We start from the raw sequence: 6,273 nt of genomic DNA, 5'->3' as shown, positions 1-6,273 counted from the left end.
GCTAATACTCATTTTTTAATCCATAATATTAAATCATGATGTATGAGTTGATTTATTATCATTATTATATTTTGTATTATTATTATTGTTATTAACAGGTAAAGTAACTCAAGCTATCCCAAGAAATGTAGTGGAGTAAAAATGTATTTCATTTCTTCATTTATTTCTTTAAAATAACTTCCCGATTGATGTAGAAACACCTTAAAGCTTAGTTTATACTGGAGGTGTAACATTTGAGTTCAATATTTTGCAGACAAATCAAGTTGTTTACCGGATATTCATCTTTTTTTAACATACTATACTATGAAGTATAGTATATACTTCATAGTATAGTATGTAAAAAAAAAAGTCATACTATAGTATGTTCAATAAAAGTCATAGTATAGAATGTCAACATTTAAATTTTTCATACTATAACATGACAATTGTACGGAGAAATAAACCCATAAACCAGCAGTTTCTGTAATACCATTTTATTATTTTTTCACATTTTTATTGACAGAAGTCAAGTACCCAAGGCATTTGTAAACAGTGTGTCCACAAATCTACATTTTGCCTGTCATCAGTGTAGTTTTTCAGTCAGTCAGAAACACTGTCCTTTTTAAATAAATACAATACTGACTTTGAAAAAAAAGGAAAGAAGTAAACTGAGAATATTCTAACCTACATCTGCCTGAAGAAGCTCATCCAGATCCAGAGTAACTGTCTGTTGTCTCGTTCTGGAAATGAGGCCACGTTACGACATGAAACGACTGCACGACACACGGAGGGAAACGACTCCTCCGTCCGGAAGAGGAGGTGAAAGGAGGATAAAAAAACTACAGACGGCGTAAAATCTGGTGTCCACAAAAGTCAGTGATTCAGAGAAAATCAACAACATGAGGATGAAACATTTAGACCATCTGCAAGACTGTTTTTTCTTTAACACATTTGTTGAGTGAGTTTGTGATACTTATATCCAAATGTATTATTTATTTCAGCTTAATTTTCCCAATTGAGCAACCAAATGTGAAATCAGAACGTTATTGTTGCAGGTACTTTAAAGAATTTTTTTGTTTTTTTGTTCTAAAGCTCACTAATTGACTTTCTGTATCTGGGTTGTTTTACAGCTTAAATACACAAAAAGAAATGTAAATCTGCCCATATTTATTTTTATCACTAAATGAGACCATGGATCAAGCTTTAAAAGGTAAATATGATATTCTATATTCTCCTTATTGTCAACAAATCCAATTTAAATACCCCCAAAAATGTTTGGGATTATTCCACCGCTGAAAATAGTCCCTGAACAACTACATTATTTCCTCCTGTTTGTTTGATTAAAAAAAAGTGACCAGCTTTTTAAGGAAATTACTGAGCAGTTTTCATAAACTACATATCTGTGGAACCAATGGGACAGACTAACAAATTGTTTTGTTTTTTTGGTCTATTTATGGGATTCGTAGACAATAAGAAACGTATAAAACCAGTTTTTCCAAAAACACAAAAAGAAAAAATGAGCTAAGAAGCTATTTTCATTTTTCAAGATTTACAGAGAAGCCAATAGGAAGGTGGACTCAACATTTCATCCTCTCTGCACACAAACGAACTGAAACAGCAGATTTAAAAAAAAAAGAAGAACGGTAGGCACAGAGAAGCGGGACGTTTGGGTGGATGAGTACGTGAAGATGGAATGTCGGGTTGTGTTTTTCTACTCTAGTCTACCGTCTCTACTGCGATGAGTACTGATACCATGCCATGTCAGGTCTTCTTCTTTTTGAGAAATGGTTCTTTTGTGTCCCTCAGACTGACAAATATTTTAGTCTTCTCCTGAATTTCTCACTTCAAAAGATATCACAGAAAAAAAAAGAATCTGTAGAACATTCAACATCATTTAAAGTTTGTTTCATTGGCGCCTTTAAAACCCCCAAAAAACATAAACTCCAGTTTGTGTCCCTCATGTTTGAATCGGTTTTTTTTACATTTGAGATTTCTGAACCATTTTCAAAATCTGAAAAAATAAACCTCGGAACTGTTTTAAAAGACATTTTTTCCCGATAATCCCTAAAAGACTCTTTAGTGAAGAAAGAATAATCTGGTTTCAGAAGACGCACGTCCACTTTTCTGACCCTCACAAAGATGGAAACAAAAAAAAATAGTCACACCGTGAACAACACAATAAAAATGAAGCTTGAGATTGTACACAAAATAATACATTTAAAATATTAGTTTAGATATAAATGGACCTTCACTTCAGACTATTAGGGATGTGTTTGGGGATTAGATTAATTCATTTAAGAGCACTGACATGAATGTTTGTAGTATTTGAACCGGTCAAGTATCAAAACGCACCATCTAACATTTCTTTGTAAACTAAATCAGGAAATTAATGTAATTTTAGACTTTTGTGACATCATGGAGGAAAATCTCCTTTACAGCTAATTGCTCAATCAATCAAATTAATCTGCGGACGATTTCAACGATCCATTCATTTGAATTTTGCTGTTTTTTTGTCTTGTTTTGGAGTAAAATTAACATATTTTAGTTTTGGATTGTTGGTCAGACAAAAACAAACTGAGTTGTAACGATCAGCTGGTTAGTCGTAAAAATAACTTGTCAGATTAATGAATAAACACGTTTATTTTTGTTAGTTGCAGCATTATAGTTAAAACATTCTTCACTGAAAAGTTTGGCACATTTTTTTATTTTAAAACATGTTTGTATTCCACATATGGTTTTGCATCCGGTATGGGTGCCATTACATGTAATTGTGTTATTATTTAGCATTTATAAGCAGTATAAATATTTGTCAGTGTGTATTAACAGATTTGTCACTCCTATATATATATCTATAATGCTTACAAATGTCTAACAGAGGGGTTTAAGTAAATTTATTAAATTTAACTTATTCGATTGCAGTGAGTTTAACAGATTTCACTTTCTTTCTTTCCACCAAATAAAACTGTTTTATGAGGTTTTTTAAATGTTTTGAAAAAGCAAAAGTGTTTTATGAAATGACCTGCTGAGGTTTTCCAGCTGAAACAATTTTTGTCTTTTAAAACAAATGCCCAAAAAACTCACTGGTTCCAACATTTCGCCGACTTCTATCTTCTATGAATTTTAATACTTTGGGGGTTTTGGAATCAAAAAAGGACATCAACTTGAGTTTTGGGGACACTGTAACAGGCTTTGTTCTTCAACATTTTATGACATTTTATACACAAAACGAATAACCAGAAAATAATCATTAAAGGATGAAACAGAAAGTGAACAATCCCCAATGTAAACATCAATTGAAAAGTCTAAATGTAGAAAAATACTGATTGAATGAGACACTTGTTCTGGTCGGAGACGTCATGTTGGTTCAATTCATGACTTCCTGTCTCCACATGCTGTTCCAGTTCTATCCAGCAGGCGTCCTCAGAGCTTCTTACATGTGTTATAAATATATATGAATATATATAAATATATATAAATACACATGTAACGCTGAACCTCCAGGACACTCCCAAACACGGTGTCCTCATTAAGGTCTGAAGATTCACAGTTTAACTCTATTGTAACACTGTCATGAGCAAGAAGACTGCTCTTTAAGAAAAGATTAGGAAATAATAATAATAATAATAATAATAATAATAATAATACTGCTTTAAGTGGTTCTTTAAGAGACATACGGTGTTAATCCAGTTCTTACAGCTCAGAAATGTTTTAGATGAATTCTAGAGTAATAAAAAAAAAAAGAGGAAGCAAATTATCACCATAACAAATCGTTATTGTTTTATAACTAACTGTTTATCGAACTATGAAATGGAACCATTAGTGAATACTTAATGTTGAAATTGAAATGCCATTAAAATATTTTACTTTGAAAACCATTTGTCTGAATTTATTTGGTTTGAATTCACCTTTTTGTTTTATTGCCAAACGGATAATTTAAATGTTTGTTTATTTGTTTTAGATTCAAAAATTGAAGCGATGATTATATGAAAGTAACTAATAAACAAATTTAATAAGGTTCAAATAAGGGTAAAAGTCTGGTTTCCTAAATAAGATATTGGTTAAGTTATGACACCGAAATGTAACATAAAAAAATTCAAACACAAATATTTGAATTTAAAAATGGTAAATTTCTCAATAGAAATTACTTTTGCAAAGAAGAAACCACATAAATTCAAAAAGATGGTTTTCAAAATAAAACATTCCAGTGCCATCAATTCAGTGTTATTTCAATTCCAACATTAAGTGTTCAGTAGTCACATTTAGGTGTTCAGTTGCTTATAAATTTTTTTTAATTTTTAGGGCATTTCTTTATATTTTATTTCTTCCATAGGCAGCTAAATCCCAAATGAATCCTTAACTAATTTAGAATAAAACATTTAAATACGGTTGAATTGTTCCTACTGAAAAAAAAAAAGAAGCATTTTCCGCCTTTTGAAAAATAATGAAATAAGATGATTTTATACGCGGTTGGTTTGTTATTGAGTCCTTAACATCCCATTTACTTAAAATAAGTGAAAAGAATCTGCCAGTGTGGTGAGATAATTATCGTTCTGGAGACTGATTCTGAAAGAAAACCTTTTAAACTAAAATTACTGAGCTTAAAAAAATGACTAAACGGAGTTGGATTGTTTCAGAAAAGAACTTAAACTTATAATCAAAAAGGGACGAAAAGTCTTCAAAGTGCTCTGAGAAAAAGACAAATTGTACAGATCTGCTGATGAAGACCATCTGATGTTATCGAAAGCTCCAGAACAGTTACGAAGTGAAGCTTGAGGTGGGACCGTTTTGAGTTTTTTTGAGCCAATAATGGACAAAAAAAAACTTGAGAGAATGGGAGTTGGTTTTTTTTACAGTGTAATAACTGCTTGTTGAAATGACAGCAGCAAAAAAAATTCTGCACATGAACTACTTCAGCTACTGGGCCTAAACTGGGGACTGATCTGGTCCTAAAACGATTACCATTTAGCCAACTGAATAACGCTCAAATTTAATTTAACGTTTCTAATAATCGATCGAACGTAGACGTCGTTTATCAAGTGGAGACACTAAACAATTAAAAAGTTACAGCTACTAAATGTGAGCATTTGTTGCTTTTTTCTGTGTTTTTCATCACCGATAACTGAATAAGCGTGATGGGCTCTTTATTAACTTTTAGTTTCTCTGTAGATTAAAAAAATGATTCATTTTAAAGAATAATCAGCAGATTTATAGATAAAGAAAACAATCATTGGCTGCAGCTCGACAGTGAACGGTAGCTTCTTCTGTACTTTTTCAGTGATTTTGCTAAATTTCTAAACAGTTTGTTTTACTTTAACACTTCAAACCTACGATGCAAACTGATATGTGGCGAAGAATACTGCAAATGCTATTCAGCCATTTCCCATAAATCATTTGGGACAACTGTTTAATTGTTTGGCAGATCTCCCACTCGGGATCCACCCCCCCCTCAAAAAAACTCAACCAGCAGCTTTTATTTCCGGAGCTGACGGAGAATAGAAGACGATACTTCTCGGCCTACGTGTTCGGTGCTGCTGTTGGTAAATTAAACGGATGTATCTCAAGAAGAAGAGTCAGAAATGCAGTTTGTCAAAGAAGACCAAGACGCTCTTCCTAGTCCAATATCGACAAAAACGTCTCCAAGCATCTGAACCGTTTTCTTCCAGACGTGTGGAGGATCCTCGGTTGATTCGTCCAGCGTGGGGGGGGCGGGGATTGTGGTCAATGGCTGTTCTTTTTCTTTTTCTTTTCCAGGTTAAACCACTTATCACGCTGCTTAGTCAGGAGGAGGGGGGGGACGGCTCGGATGTATGGATGCATTGTGTGGAGCCGGCGGAAGCCAAACAGTCCGAAAGGGCCTTGCATCGGAACAGGAATGCGTTCTGTGCACGCCAAGCTGCTTAGCCCAGTGACCTGTTGGGTTCTTTTGAAGTGCTTTTTAATGCTAATAATGAGCCAAAAGGAACAAAAAAAAATAATGGACGCTAAACATTGTTATCTCACATAGCACCATGCCATCGGTTTCCAGTACTCAACACTTAGTTGTAGTCTGTCACATTTCCTTAGGGTTCTTCTTTTTTTTTTTTTTTTTTTTTTCTTTTTTTTTCATGTTCTCCATAAGAGCGCTGATATGCAGTGTCCTCAAAAACAAAGAAATCACTCACACGATGGTGAAGAAATAGAACCAAAAAAAAAACAATGAAGAGAGAACACGAGACGTGAAATGGAGGGGGAGCTGAGGTATCTGTTCAGGTGACTCTTTGTCCTACGGGGGGGAGAAAGGACGTCCAGTGTGTT

Source organism: Anoplopoma fimbria, chromosome 3, assembly GCF_027596085.1.
Source record: "Anoplopoma fimbria isolate UVic2021 breed Golden Eagle Sablefish chromosome 3, Afim_UVic_2022, whole genome shotgun sequence".
NCBI lineage: Eukaryota > Metazoa > Chordata > Actinopteri > Perciformes > Anoplopomatidae > Anoplopoma > Anoplopoma fimbria.
Note: the sequence above shows the minus strand (reverse complement) of the source record.